Consider the following 25,076-nt stretch of genomic DNA (forward strand, 5'->3'; position numbering starts at 1 on the left):
AAAAGAGTAACAATTAGAAACAGAGACAACAAGGTGCAGGGCTGGATGAACACAGCAGGCCAAGCAGCATCATAGGAGCAGAGAGGCTGACGTTTCGGGCCTAGACCCTTCATCAGAAAAAAAGAGTTTGAAATATCAATTCTTCATTGTGCCAAAGCCTGTCTATCATCGACACGGCACAAATCAGGATTGTGATGGAACACTGTCCACTTGCCTGGATGGGTTTAGCTTCAACAACACTCAAGAAGCTTGACACCATCCAGGACAAAGCAGCCACTTGATTGGCACCACATCCATAAACATTCACTCCCTCTTCAACTGATGCTCAGTAGCAGTAATATGTACCACCTACAAGATGCATTACAGTCATTCACCAAAGCGCCTTAGGTGACACTTCTAAATCTGTGGCCACTTTCATTTTAAAAGGTCAAAGGCAACAGATACATGTAAGCATTACCACCTACAAATTTGTCTCCAGGCCATCCACCATCCTTACTTGGAAGCCTATCATCGTTCTTTCAGTGTGGCTGGATCATATCTCAGAACTCCCACACTAAGGACATTGTGGGTGTACCAACCCCAAATGGACTGTAGTTGTTCAAGAAAGCTACCACACTCACTACCACATTCTCAAGGGCAACTACGGATGATGGCCAAGCCAGCAATATCCACATCCCATGAATGAATACAAAAAATTGTCGACTCCCAGAATTTCTTTTCAATAGAAAAGCTGACCTTGTTATAGATACGTGATTCCAAACTTTTATTACATTGTGTTATATAAAGAAATACATTTCTACATGACTGTTACTATTAATGAAGGATTACTTTTCCTTCTATGCCACCTTTATGTGGTAAAATTAGTAGAATTTCTGTGGTGAAGTGAATTGGCAATGGGCTCAATCTCCTCCTGTTAAATAACCAGTAACATTTCAATCTGGGTACTGTTTAAAGAAAGGATCAGGATGAGTCATGATAACTCATTTTCAAACATTCCTGAAAAAGTCAAATCGTCACTCAATGTAAAGGCTCGAGGATGAAGAGTATGTGTGGGCTCATGGTAGCGAACTGTACCCAACGAAGAATGAGCTCCTTCAGGAATAAAGAAGGAGAAAGGACAGAAAACTGACAGAAAGGCAAAAAGCCATGAGATGAATAACATTCCCTGTATGTGCGACACTAGTTCTTGAACTTAGCAAGCATTAAACAAAAATTGGTGCAGGGTGCACTAAGTTCATAGCATAGCATCATAGAGTCATATAACACAGTTGGTCCAGCTTGTCTGTGCCAACCAGACATCCTAGCCTGACCTAGTTTCATTTGCCAACATTTGGCCCATATCCCACTAAGCCTTTCCTTTCATATCCTCATTCAGATGCCTTTTAAATGATGTAACCAGTTCCGCTGCCAACTTGTTCCATACATGCACCACCCTCCACATGAAAATATTACCCCTCCTGTCCTTTTTAAATCTTTCCTCTCTCACTTTAAACCTCTTCCCTCTAGCTTTGAACCCTCCCACCCGAGGAAAAAGACCTTGGCTATTCATCTTTGGATTCTCCCTAAAGCTAATTGGCAAAGCTATCGCATGCCACCTTTTTGCCCTCCTGATCTCTCTCTTAAGTATCTTTCTACTGCCCTTACACTCCTCTAGGGATTCACGCCATCCCACCTGTCTATGCTGTCATATGCTTCCTTTTTCTTGACCATAGCCTCAATTTCTCTAATCATCTAGCATTCCCTTCACACTAACAACAATTAAATTAAATCGTGGGATGCAAGCTGGCTACTTTGCCAGTTCAATCAAATCGATTAATGTAATTGTAGGGGAATTTTTGTGAGGTGTTTTTGTACATTGCTATTTTGAGATCATTTATGTTAGGGTCATGAAGAGATCTTCGATTGGAAAAGAAATTTTAGCCTTCTTGGCCACATGGTGGCAGCATAATACAGGCATTTACTTTGGTGATCAAAACCAGAAAGAAATTTGCTCTTTTCTAAAGAAGGGTCTAGACCCGAAACGTCAGCCTTCCTGCTCCTCTGATGCTGCTTGGCCTGCTGTGTTCATCCAGCTCTACACCTTGTTATCTAAGAAACTTGCTAATGAAACTTCTACTTAAAATGATGGCAACAAAGTTTGGACCACTTTGTGTGATGTGACTAAAACTGAAATTATCTCCAAGCCTAAAAGTTGCTTGACATTTGAAACAGATGTTGGAAATTGAAGTAGTTGAAATAAGTCTCCCTATCACTTTAGACACTGGTGTATCTCTTAATGATTTTTATGACATTATGAGTGGAGTATCAAGTGAAATAGTAAGTTGTTTTTTGAAACACCATACTTTGGAATAAAATCTTCAAAAAGATGTGAACGTAACTATAGAAAGAAATCTTTGTCTGTGACTGAAGATTAAACTTGGCCCCGAAAGATGAAACTAAAGTTAGTTTCAAGTTTTAATGAAGACTAGAATTAAAATGATACTAAAATCAAAATCAGGAGATGAGGTCAGACCTAAAGCAAACTATTTTATGACTAAAATACCATGAACTAGGTTTGCCAGTGCCAAAACGTGTCACTAGTCATTTCTGGCATATTATGTAACATGCCTGGGGGCTTTCATTAAAACTGTTTGCTATGCTCCTTGTTCTTATTTTGTTAGGTATTATAATAATTGGTCTCATCTCCAGAAGTCGGAAAATGGGGTTATGCAAGATCATCTAAGTGGGACCTAACTTCAGCATTGGAAAGTTGGGCTGAATGGCCTTTCTATGTTTAAAAATTATCTGTGTTTCTAAAAAGGACAATTGGAGAAAAATTCACATTTCACAGCTGCAAGGACAGCTTATAAGGACAGCTTATAGAAATACCTATTGAGAAGCACAATTATAACAACCATCATTTGTAATTATGAAATAACAGTGGCTTGGAATGAGGCAAAAGATGTAACACAATGATGAACGATTCAAAAAGCCACAACATCTGAAAACAATGTGAATGTGTGTATGAGTCCTGCATTTGAGAACATGGCCAGCAGCTGCTCAATGATAACTGCAATGTTCAGGTCCATTTGCAATTCTTTAAATAATGGCGTAATCTTTGCTTGCATGTAGCAAGTTCTGGACAATTTCCTTGGTGGAACAAAATGTAGCAAGTAACATTTGCCTATCATATGTGTCAACAATGAGTATCTCCAGCAAGAGGGAGAATCTAAACAACTTGCATTGACATTCCATTGCATTTCTATTGCTGAGTTTTGCATTGGAACGGACATTGATATCAAAACAACTCAGAGACTGGGTCTTCTGTGACATGTGGCTCATATCTTTGATCTGGATCCAAAGGGGTATTTACCCAATGTGGTAAAATGTTTATATTATCCCCCAAAACATAAGAAACTCAGGTTAGTTATTGTGGTATTGAACAGCTAACTATGATTTACGGGCATTATATTTCGCAGCAATCTCAGTGTCTGTGCAAATTTTGAGTTAATATGTTACAACAGAGGAGCCTATTTCCAGTAATGTCATGCTTCAAGTGTCCCCAGGGTAAGATGGAGTATGGGATTTTTATATTGTCAGGTCAAATGCAAAAATGATGTCATCAGTGTGTCTTTTAAAGTTAAACTGACATATTTACTGTATGATATAACAAAACATCCCCCTTTTCCTGAAGATAAGAAAACTTACTGCAAATATATATTTGTGCTTGTTAATTTGAAAATTATTCCAACTGGTAATACAGGGTTTGTAAGACGAATGCTTTGACAAGTCATTTTGATCTGATGATGGTATACACCTTATTCTCTGGTACACTTTTTTGATAAATTGGTTATCTTGGTGCTATTGGCTGTCACTCATCATCACTGCACAGTCATTCGCATCAGAGTATTTTTCCTCTCTCTTCATGCATTCTTGATGTGCCGTACATAGATCTGAGCTGGTTTCTGTTCCTTTGTAATGATCAGTATAGACCACAGAAGATCTGGGCTGATTGTATATTTTAGAAACCTTTGCTGGTATTCAAATATTTATATGTGTGTTTCTAACTAGCACTGTGCCCAGACCAGTCATTCGGATAATTCTGTATCTGCTTGCTCATTGTGTGTCTCTATCATTCTGCTCTGTGTTTGAAAAACAATGTACAGTATCTCAGAATGGTTAGATGATTGGTTGCTGGTCAAGTTTGTTCCCACTTGCTTTCAGAGCATAAGTTGTGTTTGTGATGGCAATCCCTTCTCCATTGGAGCAATTGAATGTGGAAGTCCTGTTTCATTAATCAACACTTAAATATGTGATTTGAAGGCATGGACTATATGTTCTGTCAGACCATTTGAACGTGGATAGTGGGGTAACAATGTGATAAATGTCACTACCCGCTTAGTACCTGTGTCTTGAAATGGTTTGTGAATGAACCACGGTCCATTGTCAACATTATCCATTCCAGATATTGACTAAAATAAAAATAGCACTTATCAAATCAGTAACAGTTGTACTCATTGTATTGCTAACACATCAAACAGTGACAACTGTAAATAAGCAAACCATCACTGGCTAGCTGCCTTGTGCATTCAATACCCAAACATCCCTGGTGTAACATGGACATCATATCTTTTTGTAATGCTTTTGATCTCAGGACTCGTTTACTCTTGAAAATAACATGTCACAATACAAATGCTTTCTTTCTGTATGGCCAAATGAGCAAATCTTCTCAAGTACTTCTTTAATCCTGATGAGTCATTCCTGGACAATGATCCCTTGTGATCCTTGCAGTTGCTCATCTTTGGCAATTACTAATAGTAATTGTACACCTTGGCTCTGGCCAAAATGCAACAGGTTAACCTTAACGGTGTCTTCAACATCATTGCCAAGACCATCAACATGTAAATCAAGAGGAATATCTTGGTCGTTGTGCGGGTCGGGCAATCTATTTGAAGTGTCAGAAACAATTATCCTGTTACCCGGCTTATTTCTCACTTCAAAGTCATATCCTTGGACCTTGACAATTAGATGTTGCAAATGTGGCAGTGCATTGTTAGCAGCTTGCAGTAGATCATCTTTTGTGGCTTATGATTTGTTTAGTTCATGAATTTCTAGACAAATAAGTTTCTGTGAAACTGAATAATATCAAATACCAGACCTAATGTCTCATGCTCTTTATTGGGACAGTTGGTTTGTGCAGGTGATATGAGTGTTGAACCTAAAGCAACAGGTTTTTCATCTTGCTGAGGACATGCACCCAACCATTTTATAATGCATTTACTTCAAGAAGCATGTCTCGGGGTTGATAGTATTTCAGTAAAGATGATTCTTCTGCTGACATGCATTGGGGATGTCCTTCTTAAATAAATCTCTCAGCAGAGATCCCTTGTCTACAAAGTTGGAAGTGACAAGGAATTTGAAAATCTGAAGCAACATCACATATCTCCTATTAATTGTAGGGACAACATTTGTTTAACATCCTTAATCTTCCCTGATTTGGGACATTCCCTAATTTATTATCTTAAGCTTGCTTCTCATACCATCATGTTTTCTTTATTTTGACTCAGGATGCCAGGTTCAGAATCAACTATGTTATTCTCCACCTTACTGAAGAATTCTGTCATATTGTGGCCAATCATCCCCAAAGGAACGCACACATCTATACTGCCAATTATTCCTTTCTGATTACACAATACCCAGTCTAGGATGGCCTGTTCTCCAGTTGGTTCCTCAACATTTTGATCTAGAAAACCATCCTGTACACTATTCTAGAATTCCTCCTCTACACTATTGTTACCAATTTGATTTCCCTATTTTATTTACAGATTTAAGTTGCAGCTGTGTCTTTATTGCTTTTGTTTCTACTTTCCCATTTAATACCTCACCCAACATTACCAGTACAGTTTGGGGAGGGGGTGTTCTATATACAATCCCATTATCAGTTTCTGCCTCTTGGTGTATCTAAGATCTACCCATACAAATTCAACTTCAGTGGAGCTAATATCCCTTCCCACTAGTGCATCAATTTCTACTTTAACCAGTGATATTGTCCAACTGCGTTTTGTTTTGTCTGTCCTTCCTAACCCTGAATATTCAGTTCCTATCTCTGGTCACCTTGCAGCCACATCTCCATAATGTCAACTATATCTCGCCCATTCACATCTGTTTGCACGACAAATTCATCCACTTTATTGCAAATGTTCCGTGCAATGTTTGTTAGAAAGAATCAGAATAAATTATTATTTAAGTGAAGAGAGACTCAAAAAACGTGCAGCACAGAGGGATCTTGTGCTTGAAATATGAAATGTTCGCATGCAGGTATAGTTGTCGGGATTTCAACTTTCTTAACATTAACCTTAGTGTAAAGGGATTAGATGGAGTGGGATTTCCAAAGTGCATCCAGAGGAGCTTTCTGCACCAGTACATAAGTAGTTCTACTAGAGATGGAGCAGTGCTAGACATAATCCGAGTGAATGAAGCCAGTCAAGTAGTTGAAATTTCAGTGGGCGAGCATTTTGGGGATAATGACCATAACTCTAAGTTTCAAAGTCATTACAGAAAGGGATTGTGCAGAAATTAAGTGTCTAAATTGGGGGAAGACTGATTTCAATATAATTAGACAGGATCTGGCAAAGATAAACTGGGAGCAGCTACTTTTAGGTAAATCTACAATTGGGAAGTAGGTGTCTTTTAAAAGTAGTATAGTGAGAATTCAGCCCAGCGTTTTCCTCTAGGAGTGAAGGGCAAGGGCAGCAGGTCCAGGAAATCCTGGTTGTCAAGGGATATTGAGAGTGTTGTAAAGAGAAAGAAAGAACCATACATCAGAAAGTGTATTAAAAATAGGGAAGAACCTTCAAAAGTATAGAGAATGTAGGAATTAGGAGGGCGAAGAGGACCACAAAATATCTTTGGCAGATGGGATCAAGAAAACCCCAAGGCTTTTTATAAGTGTAAGAGGATTACTAGGGAACGAGTGGGTCATATTAGAGACCAAAGGGGCAACCTGTACATGGAGCCAGTGGACATGGATGAGGTCATAAATGAATACTTCTCATCCGTATTTGCAGAGGAGAAATATGTTGTAGTCAGGGATTTCAGTCGGGATGATGATGTCCTAGAACTCATACGATTAATAAGGAGGAGGTATTTGATGTTTTAATGGACATAAAGTTGCACAAATCCTGAGGACCTGATGAGATGTATTCCAGGCTGCTATGGAAGGCAAGGGAGGAGATTGCTGGGCCCCTGGCAGATGACCGGAGGATGCCTAATGTGGTTTCTTTGTTCAAGAAGGACAGCAAGGATAGGCCAAGTAATTACAGGTCATTTACTTTGATTTAAGTGGTTGGAAAAAATTCTGAAGGAAAGGATTAATCAATACTTGGAAAGGCAGCAATTGATCAGCGATAGTGAGCATGAGTTTTTTTGAGGGAGATCCTCTGTCCAATTTAATTGAGTGTTTTGACAAGGTTACTAAATATATTTATAAGGGAAATGCAGTTGATGTGGTTTACATAGACATCAGTAGGGCATCTGACATGGAAGGCTGGTCCAAAACATAAGGGCCCAGGGGATTCACGATAAATTGGCAAACTAGATCCAACATTGGCTGACAAATAGGAGGCAAAGAGTAATGGTGGAGGGTTGTTTTGATAATTGAAAGCCTGTGACCAACGATATACCACAGGGCTCAGTGCTGGGACACTTGCTGTTTGTTATTTATATTAATGAATTGAATCTAAATGTGGAAGGTATAATTAATAAGTCTGAAGATCATATGAAAATTGATGGTGTTGTTGATGGTTCTAAATTACAGTCTGATATTGATCAGGTAAATTGGGCAGATCAATATCAGATGGCATTTAATCCTGATAATTACAAGGTGATGCATTTGGAAGATTTAATAAAGGAAGGATATACACAATGAAAGGTAGGTCCCTAGGGAGCACTAAGGAGCAAAACCCATAGAACCCTGAAGCAGAGGGTGGTGAAGTAGGCATAGCGGATGCTTAGCTTCATTAGCCAGCATATAGAATATAGGAGCAAGGAAGTATTCTTATAACCTTATAAAGTATTGGCTAGGCTACAGATGGAATACTGTGCAATTCTGGTTGCCACACTATCAGAAAGATGTGATTGCACTGGAGAGGATGTTGGCTGAGATGAAAAATCTCAGTTACGAGGACAGACTGGGTAGGCTGGTTTTGTTTTCCTTGGAGCAGATGAGGGTGAGTGGGGATCTGATTTAGGTAAACAACATTGCAAGAGGTATAGACATGGTAGTTCATGAGAATCCCTTCACCATGGCAGACATATCTAAGATCAGACAGTGTAAGTTGAAGGTGTGGAGCAAATAGTTTAGAGAAGATCTGAGAAAGAATTTTTCATGCTGAGTGTGATAGAAATATGGAATGCGCTGCCTGAGAGGGTGGTAGAATCAGATACTCTTGCAACATTTAAGAAACATCTGGATGAGCACGTAAAATGTCAGTAATCTGTGAGGCAAGTACAGGTAAATGGAGTTAGTGTAATTTGTTGTTTGTTGATCAGCATAGACATAGTGGGCTGAATGGCCTATTTCCATGCTGTACGACTCTATGGCTCTATGCAGCAAGTAATTAAGAAGCTAAATGGAATTCTAGCTTTTATTTGTTGGAGCTGGACTTGAAAAATAGGGATGCCTTGTTACAACTGTACAGATTATTGGTGAGGCCACCTCTGGAGCACTGTGTACAGTTTTGGTCCCCTTATTTAAGAAAGAATGTAAGGGCAATGAGGGCAGTTCTAAAGAGATTCATCCCTAGGATGAAGAGGTTGATTTTTCAAAAACAGTCAAACAGTTCAGGCCTTTATTCATTGGAGTTTAGAAGAATGAGAGGTGATCTTATTAAAATATATAAGTTTCTGAAGGAGCTTTTTAAAAAAATTATTCATTTTGTGGCGTCACGGGCTGGTCAGCATTTATTGTCCAACCCTAATTGCCCAGAGGGCAGTTAGAGTCAATCACATTGCTATGGGCCTGGAGTCACATATAGGCCATACCAGGTAAGAATGGCACATTTCCTTCCCTGAAGGACATTAGTGAACCAGATGTTTTTTTCTTGATAATCGGCAATGATTTCATGGTCATCATTATACTCCAGATTATTACTGAATTCAAATTCCACCATCTGCCATGGTTCCCAGAACATTACCTGGGTCTTTGGATTAATAATCTAGTGATAAAACCATTAGGCAATTGCCATCCCCAGTTGCTCTTGAGAAGGTGGTGGTGAGCTGCCTCTTGAGCCGCTGCAGTCCACCTGCTGTGGGTTGACCCACAATGCCCTTAGGGAGGGAATTCCAGGAGTTTGACCCAGCAACAGTGAAGGAATGGCAATATATTTCCAAGTCAGGATGATGAAGAGCTTTTAGGGCAAATTGAAGGTGGTGGTGTTCCCATCTCTCTGTTGTCCTTGCACATCTACACAAGTGGTCATGGGTTTGGAAGGTGCTGTCTAAAGATTTTTGGTGAATTTCTGCAGTGCATTTTATAGATAGCACACACTGCTGCTACTGACCGTCGGTGGTGGAGGGAGTGGATGCTTGTGGATACAGTGCCAATCAAGCGGGCTGCTTTGTGTCAAGCTTCTTGAGCGTTGTTGAGGCTGTACTTATCCAGCCAAGTGGGGAGTATTCCATCACATTCCTGACTTGTGCCTTGTAGATGGTGGACAGTCTTTAGGGAGTAAGAAGGTGAGTTACTTGCCACTTAACTCCAAGCCTCAGCCCTGCTCTTGTATGTGATGAGTCCAGTTGAGTTTCTGATCAATGGTAACTCCCAGGATGTTGATAGTGGGGGATTCAGTGATGATAACACTAATGAATGTCAAGGGGCAGTGGTTAGATTGTCTCTTGTTGGTGATAGCCAATGCCTGGCATTTCTGATGAATGAATGTTACTTGCCACTTGTCAGCTGGAGCCTGGATATTGTCCAGATCTTGTTGCATTTGGACACAGACAGCTTCAGTGTCTGAGGAATAGCGAATGGTGCTGAACATTGTGTAATCATTGGCACATATCCCCACTTCTGACCTTATGATGGAGGGAAAGTCACTTATGAAACAGCTGAAGATGGTTGGGACTAGGACTCTACCCTGAGGAACTCCTGCAGAGATGTCCTGGAGCTAAGATGACTGACATCCAACAACCACAACCATCTTCCTATGTGTCAGGTACAACTCCAACCAGGTCAGGAGTTGAGTGGCCCTGGTGGCACCCAAACTGGGCGTCACTGAGCAGGTTATTGCTGAGCAGGTGCTGCTGGGTAGCACTGTTGGTGACACTTTCCATCATTTTACTGATGATCAACAGTAGACTGATGGGGCGGTAATTGGCCAGTTGGATTTGCCCTGCTTTTTACCTTGGCAGGTGGATAGTTGAGAAAATGTTTTCAGTACTGGGAGGAATGCTGAATTTGGGCACTTAGTTACAGAATATGGGGACATTCATTTAAAGTTGAGATGTAAAAGAATTTCTTCTCTCAGATGGTATTGAATATCTGGAAACCTCTACCCCAGAGAATTATGGAGGCGAGATTACTGAAAGCATTTAAAGAATAGGGAAATAGACTTTTGAATTATTGTGTGTTAAGGGTTATGATGAGCTGGCATGAAAGAGGAATTGAAGCTGGGAGTATATTAGCCATGATCTTGTTGAATGGTGGGGCAGGCTTGCAGGGTCACTTACGGCCCTATTTATTTTGGTCTTAGTTCTAGTAGTATATTTTCCCCAATGCAGCAAAGCGAATGTTATTGCCTGTACCATAAATAATCAGCTTGATTATTGTGGTATTGAAGAATGCAATAGATGTCTATTAAACTAACAATTATACCTAAACATTAGATTTCTGAAGCACCTAGCTGACTGATTTAATATTAAATTTATAGGTTTCAATAGAGTTGCCTGCTTCTAATAATCCTTCAAGTGATCCCAGAGTATGATATAGTTTATTATCTTTATACCTTCAGGTCTCATGCTGATACAGTGATGATATCATGAGCATCTCTTCTAAAAGTATACTGATGTACTGACCATTAGAAATAGTCTTGAGTCTCACAAAGTCTTTACTTCAAAAAGGTATAGGCAAGATTGTGATGGAAAACTCTTTAATTGCCCAGATGGGTACAACTGTACCAATACCCAAGAAACTTGACACCATTGAAGTCAAAGCAGAGTGCCTGATCAACGTTTCAGCTATTGTAATAAACATCCACCTCTTCTACCACAAGAGCACTTGTGGATGGAATGTGACTGTCTGCTGCATTCCAACAATATGTGAAGACTTCTTCCATAGCAACTCAAAACCTGCAACCCCCACCACCAAGGATGACAAAGGCAATGAGTTCTTGGCAACACCTCCATATCCAAGTCACACACAATCTTCCCTTGGAAATGTGTTATTGCTTCTACCTTACCGCTGAGTCTAAATTCTGGAGCTTCCTATCATTATGGGTGTATCTCCAGCATACTCTCTGAGATCATCAAGATGGTGACTTGCCATCACCTTCTCAAGAACAGCAAGGAATAGGATAATAAAGCCAATGAAATCCGCATTCCAAGAATAAATAACAAAGTTAATTATATCTATCATTCCATGCATAAGTAGATTGGTGATGGTATCATGAAGGGTCTGATTGTGAAAATTGAATCTTAGCAAATGCAGGGAAGAACAACTGAATAAAAATGGTAGACAACTAGATGTACAGTTGCTCAAAACAAGGAAGAAAGGAAGCACTGCCATCAGGACAGAAATACATCACATTACTGCCAGTTCTGAGGAACGTTCACCGGACCCAAATTCTGATTTTCTCTTCACAGATGCAGCCAGACCTACTGAGCTTTTCCAGCAACTTCTGCTTTTGTTACAATATTACCTTTTCTTTGTGCTTCCTTGTAGATCACAGATGGTGGAATTGAATTCAATAAAAAAAGTCTGAAATTAAGAATCTACTGATGACCATGAAACCACTTTTGATTATCGGAAAAAACCCATCTGTTTCATGAATGTCCTGTAGAGAAGGAAACTGCCATCCTTACCTGGTCTGGTCTACATGTAACTCCAGACCCACAGCAATGTGATTGACTCTCAGTTGCCCTCTGAATAGGCCTAGCAAGTCATTCAGCTTTACCAATTGCTACAAAGTCTCAAAAAAAAAATGGAACCAGATGGATCACTTGGCATCGACCTAGGCACAGGAAAAGACAACGGCTACAGCAACCCTGTCAACCTTGCAGAAGTCCTCCTTACTAACATCTGGGGGCTTGTGCCAAAATTGGAGAGCTGTCTGACAGACTAGTCAAGTAATAGCCTGACATAGTTATACTCACGCAATCATATCTTACAGACAATGTTCCAGACACAACTATTACCATCCCTGGATGTGTCCTGTCCCACTGTCAGAACAGACCCAGCAGAGTTGGCGGCACAGTGGTATGCAGTTGGGAGGCTGTTGCTCTAGGAGTCCTCAACATTGACTCCAGACCCCATGAAGTCTCATGGCATCAGGTTAAACATGGGCGAGGCAAGCTCTGATTGATTACCACAGCCTTCATTGGCTGATGAATCGGTACTCCGCCATTTTGAACAGCACTTGGAGAAAGTACTGAGGATGGCAAGAACAAAAAGGGAACTCTGCTTGGGGAATTTCAATGTCCACAAGCTCAGCAGGAGCGCCACTGATCGAGCTGTTTAGGTCCTAAAAGACGTAGCTGCTAGAGAGTGTCTGCAACAGGTGGTGAGGGGACCACAAGAGGGAAAATTATACCTGACCCCATCTGTGCCAATCTGCCAGCTGCAGCATTGGTAAGAGTGACAACTGCGCAGTCCTTGTGGAGATGACATCCAGATTTCACATTAAGAAAACTCTCCATCCCATTATATGGCACTATCACCAGGCTAAATGGGACAGATTTCAAACAGTTCTAGCAACTCAAGACTGGACATTCATGAGATGCCAGGGGACATCAACAGTAGCAGAATTATACTCTGCACAATTTACAAACTCATGGCTGTGCATAATCCCCCACTCAACTACCAAGCCAGAGAGTCTGTAAATCAAGAACAAAAACAGAAGTTGCTGGAAAAGCTTGGCAGGTCTGGCAGCATCTGTGAAGAAAAAAATCAGGGTTAACATTTCGGGTCCAGTGAACCCTTCCTCAGAACTGATGGTAACTAGGAAAATGTCAGTTTATATGCAGAAAATAGGGAGGGGGAGGGGGTAGGGAGTAAATGATAGGTGGGGATAGAGCCCAAAGAGAGGGAAGAGCGGTTGGATAGACAAAGAAGTTGATAACGATCTGGGTAGGAGGATGAATAGCTGCTAATGGGGATGGTTGGTGACTAATGGTAGGTAGTGTGTAATAGCAGGCTGTGTGATAAAAAGGCCTGGTGTGTGGGGTAGGGGATGAGGAAAAGGGAGAGTTTAGGCCCTAAAATTATTGAACTCGATATTGAGTCCGGAGGGTTACAGGGTCCACAAGCAGAAAATGAGGTGTTGTTCTTCCAGCTTGCGTTGAGCTTCGCTGGAACACTGTAGCAAGCCTGAAACAGAGATGTTGGCCAGGGAACAGGGTGGTGTGTTAAAGTGGCAGGCAGTTGGAAGCTCAGAGTCTTTTTTGCAAGCAGAATGTAGATGTTCTGCAAAGCGGTCACCCAGTCTACGCATCGTTTCCCCAACGTAGAGGAGACCACATTGTGAACAGGGAATGCAATAGACTAGATTCTGGGAAGTGCAGGTGAAGTGTTGCTTCACCTGGAAGGTATGTTTGGGCCCTTGGATACTGGCAAGGAAGGAGGTAAATGGGCAGGTGTTACACCTTCGCCAGTTGCAGGGCAAGGTTCTGTGGGGGGTGGGGGGGCAGGGGGTGTGGTTCTTGAGTGTGAAGGAAGAGTGGAACAGGGTGTCTTGGAGGGAACGGTCCCTGCGGAAGGCGGACAAGGAAGGGGAGGGGTATGTGTGTCTGGTGGGGGCAGGAATGGTGCCTAATGATCTTTTGGATGTGGATGCTGGTGGAATGATAGGTAAGGACAAGGGGAACCCAATTGCTGTTACGGGAGGGAAGAGAGGGGGTGAGGGCGGAAGTGCGGGTGATGGGTTGGACCAGGTTGAGGGCCCTGTCGACAAAGGTGCTGGGAGTCCTCGGTTGAGGATGAAGGTGGACATTTCGGAGGCTCCATTGTTGAAATTGCCCTCATCTGAACATATATGACGGAGACGGAGGAACTGAGAGAATGGGATGGAGTCTTTACAGGAAGTGGGGTGTGAAGATGTATAGTCCAGGTAGCTGTGGGAGTTGGTGAGCTTATAGTGAATATTGGCGGCCAGTCTATCCCCAGAAATGGAAACAGAAATGTCGAGGAAGGGAAGGGAGGAGTCAGAGATAGACCAGGTGAAAGCGAGGGCAGGGTGGAAATTGGAAGCGAAATTGATGAACGTTTCCAATTCCAGATGAGAGAGGAGTGCAGCACCGATGATATCATTGATATATTGGAGAAAGAGTTGTAGTTGGGGGCTGGAATAGGACAAGAACAAGGAATGTTCCACATACCCCATAAAGAGACAGGCATAACTGGTGCCACTCCTCTGACCTGAAGAAAATGAGAGGAGTTAAAAGAGAAGTTGTTGAGGGTGAGGATGAGCTCAGCCAAGTGGAGGAGGGTGGTAGTGGGTGGGGACGGTTCAGGCCTTTGCTCCAGGAAGAAGCGGAGAGCCCTAACAGCATCCTGGCAAGGGATGGACGTGTAATGGGATTGCACGTCCATGGTAACAAGGAGATGGCTGGAGCCTGCAAAATGGAAATTTTGAAACTGGCATAAAGCATCAGAGGAATCACAAATGTTCATGGGCAGGGGCTGGAGCAGGGGAGAGAAGACTGAGTCAACGTAGGAAGAGATGAGTTCTGTGGGGCAGGAGCAGGCTGAAACAATGGGTCTGCCTGTTCTGAGGAAGGGTCACTGGACCCGAAACATTAACTCTGATTTTTTTCTTCACAGATGCTGCCAGACCTGCTGAGCTTTTCCAGCAACTTCTGTTTCAATTTTCTGCCTGGACAGTCCTGTTTGTGGATTCTTGGAAGGAGGTTGAAGCGAGCTGGGTGACTATCTGCTTGGAGACAGTGGAGGGGAGATCACCGGATGAAATGAGGTCAGTTACTGTAGTAGATACAATGGCCTGATATGTCATGGTGAGGTCATGGTCCAACTGAAGGTTGGAGGAAGTATCTGAGAGCTGGCGCTCAGCCTCTGCAAGGTAGAGGTCAGTACGCCAGACTACAACAGCACCACCCTTATCAGCAGGCTTAATAACTAAGTCAGGGTTAGACCAAAGTGCATGGAGTGCAGTCAGTTTGGAGGGAGATAGATTGGATTTGGTGAGGGGGTGCAGAGAAATTGAGGCGACCAATATCACATCAACAGTTCTCAATGAACAGATTGAGTGCAGGTAAAAGGCCAGGTGGAGGGAGAGTGTTGGAGTTGGGCAAAGGGGTCTGTGGGACGGGGAGGGGACTCTTGTCCGACAAAATGAGCATGGAGGCGATGACGGTGGAAGAAGAGTTCAATGCCAAGTCGTGCCCGAAATTCGTTACGATGGGGACGCAGAGGAATAAAGCTGAGGCCTTTGCTGAGTACAGAGCAGTCAGCATCGGAGAGCGGAAGGTTAGGAGGGATGGTGAATACCTGACAAGAAGTGGGGTTGGTAGAGGGGATGGAGTTAGAGGGAAGGGGAGGGGAGGAAGTTTCCAGAGGGCCATAGGTGTCTCTGAGTTGTTGCATCTTGTGGGCCTTGATGCCTGAAAGGAGAAAAAAAGTTTCTTATTAGCACGACAGAAGAGCCAGAGGATGAAGTGGAACTGCGGAGTGGTACAACCATGGTGTCAGCGTGATGCGATGCTGTTGGAGAGAAAGGTCGAGAGTATCCATGTGATGTCGCATGGCACTGAGTGTGGATCTCATGATGCTGCAAGAGAAGCTATCTGTGAAACATTGAACGTCATGGAGATACCTGTGATCGTGGGAGGATTCAAAACATGAGGGATGAAACTTCAGTTGGAATCCACTTCGCGTGAGTCTGAGCCCAAGGCAGTCACTGCACCAGCTCTCAGATATCTCCTTCTATCTTCCCCTGGACCATGATCCCACCAATGACACATCAGGCCATTCTATCAACTATGGTAACTGACCTTATTTCATCTGGTGATCTCCCCCCTCAACTGCCTCTAAGCAGATAGTCCCCCAGCCCCACACAGCTTGCTTCTACCTCCTTCCAAAAATCCACAAACAGGACCCAGGCAGACCTATTGTTTCAGCCTGCTCCTACCCCACAGAACTCATCTCTTCCTACCTTGACTCAGTCTTCTCTCCCCTGGTCCAGTACCTGCTCATGTACATCCATGATTCCTCTGACATATTACACCAGTTTCAAAATTTCCAGTTTGCGGGATCCCGCCGTCTCCTCTTTACCACGGACATGCAATCCCTTTACACGTCCTTCCCTCGCCAGGATACTTTTAGGACTCTCCACTTCTTCCTGGAGCAAAGGCCTGAATCGTCCCCACCCACTACCATCCTCCTCTGCTTGGCCGAGCTCGTTCTCACCCTCAAAAACTTCTCTTTTAACTCCTCTCATTTTCTTCAGGTAAGAGGGGTAGCAATGGGGACCTGCATGGTCACCAGTTATGCCCGTCTCTTCGTGGGGTATGTGGACCGTTCCTTGTTCCTGTCCTATTCCAGCTCTCGCCCACAACTCTTTCTCTGAAATATTGATGAAAGCATTGGTGCTGCTTCTCTCTCTCATCTGGAATTGGAAAAGTTAGTCGATTTTGCTTCCAATTTCCACCCTGGCCTCACTTTCACCTGTTCTATCTCTGACTCCTCCCTTCCCTTCCTCGACATTTCTATTTCCATTTCTGGGGATAGACTGGCCGCCAATATCCACTATAAACCCACTGACTCACACCCTACTTCCTGTAAAGGCTCCATCCCATTCTCTCAGTTCCTCCGTCTCCGTTGCATATGTTCAGATGAGGCCAACTTTGACAAGGAAGCCTCTGAAATGTCCACCTTCTACCTCAACCGAGGATTCCACAGCACCGCTGTCGACAGGGCCCTCAACCTGGTCCGACCCACCTCCTGCACTTCTGCCCTCACTGCTTCTCCTCCCTCCCACAACAGCGATATGGTTCCCCTCATCCTTACGTACCATTGCACCAGCATCCACATCCAGAAGATCATCAGCTGCCATTTCCGCCACCTCCAGCGAGATGCCACCACCAGACACATATTCCCCTCCTCTCCCGTGTGTGCCTTCTGCAGGGACCACTCCCTCTGGGACACCCTGGTCCACTCTTTCTTCACTCCCAACAACTCCCACAGCCCCACGGCACCTTCCCCTGAAACCGGTGAATGTTTAATGCCTGCCCACTTATCTCTTCCCTCCCTAGTATCCATGGGCCCAAATATACCTTCCAGGGGAAACAACACTTCACCTGCACTTCCCAGAATCTAGTCTACTGCATTCGCTGCCCACAAAGCGGTCTCCTCTACATTGGGGAAACGAAGCATAGACTGGGTGACCGCTTCGCAGAACGTCTACGTTCTGCTCGCAAAAAAGACCCTGAGCTACCTGGTGCCTGCCACTTCAACACACCACCCTGTTCCCTGGCCAACACCTCTGTCTCAGACCAGCTGCAGTGTTCCAGTGAAGCTCAAGGCAAGCTGGAAGAACAACACCTCATTTTCCACTTGGGGGCCCTTCAGCCCTCCGGGCTCAATATCAAGTTCAATAATTTTAGGACCTAATCTCTCCCTTTTCCTCATCCCCTACCCCACACACCAGGCCTTGTTATCACATAGCCTGCCATTATACACTACCTATCGTTAGTCACTAACAGTCCCCATTAACAGCTATTCACCCTCCTAGCCAGATTGTTATCAACTCCTTTGTCTATCCAACTGTACTTCTCTCTTTTTGGGTTCTATCCCCACCTATCGTTTACACGCTACCCCCTCCCCCTCCCTATCTTCTGCATATAAACCAATGTTTTCCCAGCTACCATCAGTTCTGAGGAAGGGTTACCAGACCTGAAACGTTAACTCTGATTTTTTTCTTCACCGATGCTGCCAGACCTGCTGAGCTTTTCCAGCAACCTCTGATTGTAGGCCAGGGAATCAACTTGATTCAATGGAGAATGCAGGACAGCATGCTAGGAGCAGCTTCAGGCATACCTGAAAATGAGGTGTCAACCTGGTGAAGCTACCAAACAGAATTACTTGCACATCAAACGGCATAACAGCAAGTGATTGACCTAAACTATCCCACAATCAACAAATCAGATCTAAGCTCCACAGTCCTGCCACATCTATGGTGATGGACAATTAAACAACTGACTGGAGGAGGAAGTTCCACAAATATGCCCAATCTCAATGATGGAAAAACCCAACACATTTGTGCAAAGAATAAGGCTGGAGCTGTCGAAGCAATCTTTAGCTAGAAATGCCAAGTGAATGATCCAACTCGGCATTCTCCAGTGGCCCCCACCATTACAGATACCAGTCTTCAGCCAATTCAATTCATTCCACGTGATATCAAGAAGTGGTTGAAGACACTGGATACTGCAAAGTCTATGGGTCCTGACAACATTCAGGTAATAGTACTGAAGACTTGTGCTCCAGAACTTGCCACTCCCCTAGTCAAGCTCTTCCAGTACAGTTACAACACTGGCACCAACCCCAAAATGTAGAAAATTGCCCGGGTATGTCCTGTACATAAAAAGCAGGACAAATCCAAACCGAATAGTTACTGCCCCATCAGTCGACGCTTGATCATCAGTAAAGCATTGGAAGGTGTCATCAACAGTGCTGTCAAGCAGCACCTTCTCAGCAATAACCTGCTCAGTGATGCTCAGTTTGGTTTCTGCCAGGGCCACTCAGCTCCTGACCTCATTACAGCCTTGGTTCAAAATTGAGCAAAAGAGCTGAATTCCAGAGGTGAGGTGAGAGTGACAGCCCTTGAAATCAAGACTGCATTTGACCAAGTGTGGCATCAAGGAGCTCAAACAAAACTGGAAATTAATGGGTATCAGGAGACAAACACTCCGTTGGTTGGATTTGTACCTGGCACATAGGAAGATGGTCAAGTTTGTTGGAGGTCAGTCATCTCAGCTCCAGGAAATCTTGCAGGAATTCCTCAGGGTAGTGTCCCAGTCCCAACTATCTTCATCTGCTTCATTGCTGACCTTCCGTCCATCAAAAGATCAGAAGTGGGGACGTTCGCTGATGAGTCGCACCCTTCATAACTCCTCAGAAACTGAAGCAGTCCATATTCAAATGCAGCAAGATCTCAACAATATCCAGACTTGGGCTGATAACTGGCAAATAACATTCACGCCATTCAAATGCCAGGCAATGATCATCTCCAATTAGAGACAATCTAACCAATGTCCCTTCACATTCAATGGTGTTACCATCATTGAATCCCCCTCAATCAACATCCTGGGGATCACCATTGACCAGAAACTCAGCTGGACTCACCAAATTAACACAGTGGCTACAAAACCATGTCAGAAACTAGGAATACTACAGCAAGTAACTCATCTCTTGACTCCCTGAAGCCTGTCCATCTCTACAAGGTATGTTCAGCAGTGTAATGTAATATTTCCCACTTGCATCTCCAACAACACTCATGAAGCTTGACACCATCCAGAACAAAGCAGCCCACTTGACTGGCACCACATCTACAAACATCCACTCCCTCCACCACCATCGCTCAGTAGCAACAGTATGTACTATCTACAAGATGCACCGCAGAAATTCACCAAAGATCCTCAGACATCACCTTCCAAACCCATGACCACTTCCATCTAGAAGGACAAGGGCAGCAGAAACGTGGGGACCTTCAAGTTCCCTCCAAGCCATTCACCATCCTGACTTGGAAAAATCTTAAAATTCCTTCACTGCGGCTGGGTCAAATCCTGGAATTCCCTCCCTAACGGCATTGTGGGTCAACCTACAGCATGTGAATTGCAGTGGTTCAAGAATGCAGCTCCCCACCACCTTCTCAAAGGCAACTGGGGACAAGCAATAAATGCTGGCCAGCCAGCAATGCCACATGCCACAAAATGAATTTTTAAAAAATGAATTCAAGATACTCAGCTTGGTGAAATGCAATAGCCAATTCATTACATACAGTCTTGAGTAAAATACTGCTCTTACCATGAAGTATTAACTTTATATTTTTCCCTAGCTTGCTTGATCTGTGAAATAATCTTGTAAAGTTGTTTAACAAGGGCTTTTTTTTAATGTTACTTCATCTGCCCTCTTTGTCTCCAGCCTTTTTTTTGTTTATTTTTACCTTGTGCAATTGAAATTGGGCCGAGATTCTGCCGGATGATAGAGGCTGCACTGATAATACAGACCGTACTGGATAATTCTCCACTTTAAGAAAGCCAGCTTCACTGGTTTTACATTCATCACATAAAACATTTGCCTTCTTTAACCTTTTTGATATAAGTTTGTTTTGTCAGCTGCACCTGGATTGTGTTTCACATTGACAAAAACAAATTTATACACTCTATCTGTAAGCAAATCAGGCACAATAAAATAAAACTAGATATTTCCTTTATTTAATTATTGAAAATCCAATTTTTTTTCCTGTGCCTGTGGACGGATTAACAAATGGGCCAAAAATCAAGATTAATCTGTCAAGATTGCTGTCTATGTGCAATTTTCCCTCTGGCTAATGGGAAGAGTTACAACACCTGGCATCATGCCAACTCATTGTGTAACCTGTCTGTGCAGGCCCATTGTGTTTTGTTTTACCCCGCTTTGTATATTTTCTCAATTCTTCTTCCCTGTTTTATTGAACTAACTGCTTATTTCCTTTTATTTCTAGATGGTCATTTTGTACTGTTCATGTTTCCTTTGTTTTTTTTCATATTCCAAGATCTAACCTCATCTGGAATCATGCACTTGTACATACTGGAATTGTAGTCAGAGGCATATTTTTTCCTGGTTGAGAGACTATTCGTTCTCCCTCAGGTTCCCCTCTAGATTGGGGATTGAGCTCATTGTGATTTTTGCAGAATATCTATATGAATCAGTGAAGTGGACCCAATTCCAGCAAATTCCCAGCGTGGAAAGAGCTAAATCTTCTGCCATTGTTACCATTAATAATTGTTCTTGATTTGTGGCCAGTGTTTAAGAGCAGTTTATCAAAGAAAGGATTGCAATCTCGGAAATAGTCACTGAATAAATTGATCCTTACATGAGTGTTGCTATTACAATTGCATTATTGGAGCCTTGCAAATGTATAAAGAACGGGATTCCAGTACAGCATGAGAGACCAGGATTTTCTTATCAGGACACAGGAAATGGGCAGTTTCACACAGGAAATGGTAACATTACCTGTGTGAAACTGCCCAGCTCACTGAGATTGTACAATTGCATTGCTAAGCCAAACGTTTTGCTTTCGCTCCTGTTATCATGATTTGAAACCCTCCTCCCTCTATAGAGCAAAATGGGCACCAGTGTATTCCTTCACAAACATCTCAAAGTGCTCTAAATGCAATGAATCACTTTTCAACTGTAATCAATGTCGTTAGGTTGCTGAACCTGTTTCTGGAGAGAGACTGAATTCAGTCTCTTATCTCCCATTTACCCATTTAGATTCTGGACTGCACTAACATGACTCTGGATGTGGCACATATATGAAGATTGTGCACAACCAAAAGAACATTGACACAATTTTGAGTTACTAATACAAGTAAGAGTATGAGTTCTTAAGTTAGCACTCACTGAAATTTCATTTTCTCATTTTCAAAGCTGGACTTCAACAAGTATGTTGGATTGTATGATACAGTCAGGAAGAAAAAGACATGCTTACATAAGAGCTTTCATGACCACTGGACATCTCAAATGAAATTATCACTGATGAAATATGTTTTGGAGTCTAATCAATATTGTAAAGTAGGAAATATGGCAAAGCATTTGTAAACAACAAACTCCCACAAACAACATTGTGATAAAGGCCAGATAATTTGTTTTTGCAATAAGAGATAAATTTAAGTCAGGAAGGCTCACGCAACTCCTCTACTCTTTGTAGAAATAATACTGTGGAATCTTTTATTATGTCAACCTCAGAGGGGAGATGAGCCTCTGTTGAACATCGCAGTCAATAAACTCCACTCAATTGCTGGTTGCTTTGATGATGTGATACACACAGGAAAAAGACAATGTAGTCGAGGAGAATACTGAGATACAGTCTATTAGACTAGACGGGATTGAGGTTCATAAGGAGGAGGTGTTAGCAATTCTGGAAGGTGTGAAAATAGACAAGTCCCCTGGGCCAGATGGGATTTATCCTAGGATTCTCTGGGAAGCTAGAGAGGAGATTGCAGAGCCTTTGGCTTTGATCTTTATGTCATCATTGTCTTCAGGAATAGTGCCAGAAGACTGGAGACTAGCAAATGTTGTCCTCTTGTTCAAGAAGCGGAGTAGAGACAACCCTGGTAATTATAGACCAGTGAGCCTTACTTCGGTTGTGGGTAAAGTGTTGGAAAGGATTATAAGAGATAGGATTTATAATCATCTAGAAAGGAATAACTTGATTAGGGATAGTCAACACGGTTTTGTGAAGGGTAGGTCGTGCCTCACAAACCTTATTGAGTTCTTCGAGAAGGTGACCAAACAGGTGGATGAGGGTAAAGCGGTTGATGTATTTGGATTTCAGTAAAGCATTTGATAAGGTTTCCCATGGTATGCTATTGCAGAAAATACGGAGGCATGGGATTGAGGGTGATTTAGCGGTTTGGATCAGAAATTGGCTAGCTGTAAGAAGACAGAGGGTGGTGGTTGATGGGAAATGTTCATCCTGGAGTTCAGTTACTAGTGGTGTACCACAAGGATCTGTTTTGGGGCCACTGCTGTTTGTCATTTTTATAAATGACCTGGATGAGGGCGTAGAAGGATGGGTTAGTAAATTTGTGGATGACACCAAAGTTGGTGGAGTTGTGGATAGTGCGGAAGGATGTTGCAGGTTACAGAGGGACATAGATAAGCTGCAGAGCTGGGCTGAGAGGTGGCAAATGGAGTTTAATGCGGAAAAGTGTGAGGTGATTCACTTTGGAAGGAGTAACAGGAATACAGAGTACTGGACTAATGGTAAGATTCTTGGTAGTGTGGATGAGCAGAAAGATCTCGGTGTCCATGTGCATAGATCACTGAAAGTTGCCACCCAGGTTGATAGCGTTGTTAAGAAGGCGTACAGTATGTTAGGTTTTATTGGTAGAGGGATTGAGTTTTGGAGCCATGAGGTCATGTTGCAGCTGTACAAAACTTTGGTGCGGCCGCACTTGGAGTATTGCGTACAGTTCTGGTCACCGCATTATAGGAAGGATGTGGAAGCATTGGAAAGGGTGCAGAGGAGATTTACCAAGATGTTGCCTGGTACGGAGGGAAGGTCTTATGAGGAAAGGCTGATGGACTTGAGGCTGTTTTCGTTAGAGAGAAGAAGGTTAAGAGGTGACTTGATAGAGACATACAAGATGATCAGAGGATTAGATAGGGTGGACAGTGGGAGCCTTTTTCCTCGGATGGTGGTGGCTAGCACGAGGGGACATAGCTTTAAATTGAGGGGTGATAGATATAGGACAGATGTCAGAGGTAAGTTCTTTACTCAGAGAGTAGTAAGGGCGTGGAATGCCCTGCCTGCAAAAATAGTAGACTCGCCCACTTTAAGGGCATTTAAATGGTCATTGGATAAACATATGGATGATAATGGAATAGTTTAGGTTAGATGGGCTTCAGATTGGTTTCACAGGTCGGCGCAACATCGAGGGCCGAAGGGCCTGTACTGCGCTGTAATGTTCTATGTTCTATGTTGTGAATGGCATTGGGGGCACTCAAGGAGCATAGAGGGAAAGCCAGATGTTTTTCAGGGAAATCATTGGCAAGTCTTCCGTGAATCATTCTTGGGTACCCACCAGCAACAATTTCAAAGTAGCTTGGCAGAACACCAAGACCAAGGAAAAACAAAGCTTATTCTCAGAGAGAAACAACACATCTGTGAATTACTTTTGGTAAAGTCGAGGCTTGAGTCTGAATAGGATTATGCAACTGGGAACAGAGAGAGACAGTTAGTTTGTTCCCCCCTCGAGGCACTTTATCAGTTGGTGTCAGATTAGCATGAATGTATTTATCTCTAAATGTGACCTGGAAAGTGATCATGTTCAGAGGATTTTTGATGGCTTAATTCCTGTAGAATTAGCTTTTTAAAAAATTCATTCTTATCACTAGCAATGTCAGCATTATATTGATTCTCACTAATTGCCCTTGAAGGTAGTGGTGAGTTGCTTTCTTGACCTGCTGCAGTTCATGGTGGTGGTACACCCATCGTGCTTTTAGGAAGGGAGGTCCTGTTCCGGGGGCAGCAAGAAGAAATTGGGGAGGCAGCAGCTTCAGCAGTAAAGATAGTAGTGATGGCATCATGTCTCAACAAGGGAAGAGCAAGCGGTGAAGGTGGTCCCTATTATCTACGATGGCATTGAGAACAGGCAACTGAGGTCTCCTGGAGAACAAGCTAAGTGGAAGACTCATCCAAGACTGTTGAACTTTTAACTTTATTCCTTTATTTTTCCAGTTTATATTAAGAAGGGCTTTAATGTTATTTCTTTTTTTTTACTTATTCTATGAAAGTGATGTTTCATTGTTTTTACTTAGGTACAGAGCAGTAAAAGAAACAAAGTTTTTTCTACCGAGGTATGTTTGTACCTAAGATGGTGCTGAGTGTAGCAACATTATACACTTTTCACTGTACTCCTGTACTTCTGTACTTGAGTACACATGACAATAAAATCTAAATCTAAATTTAAATCAAAAATTGGTTGCAAAATCAAAAAACTGATAAAGTCAAAACATTTTTGTCTTTCAGTTTCAACTGACAGGAGAACAAATAACCTATGTGTATTGGATGAGGCGATGTGGACATATTCTTCTGACCTAAGTTGTGGTACAAATCATCACGATCAAATAAAATGGCAGATCAAACTCTTGATTCTGAAAT

The sequence above is a fragment of the Rhincodon typus genome, chromosome 10 (assembly GCF_021869965.1).
Source record: "Rhincodon typus isolate 14 chromosome 10, sRhiTyp1.1, whole genome shotgun sequence".
Taxonomy (NCBI): Eukaryota; Metazoa; Chordata; class Chondrichthyes; order Orectolobiformes; family Rhincodontidae; genus Rhincodon; species Rhincodon typus.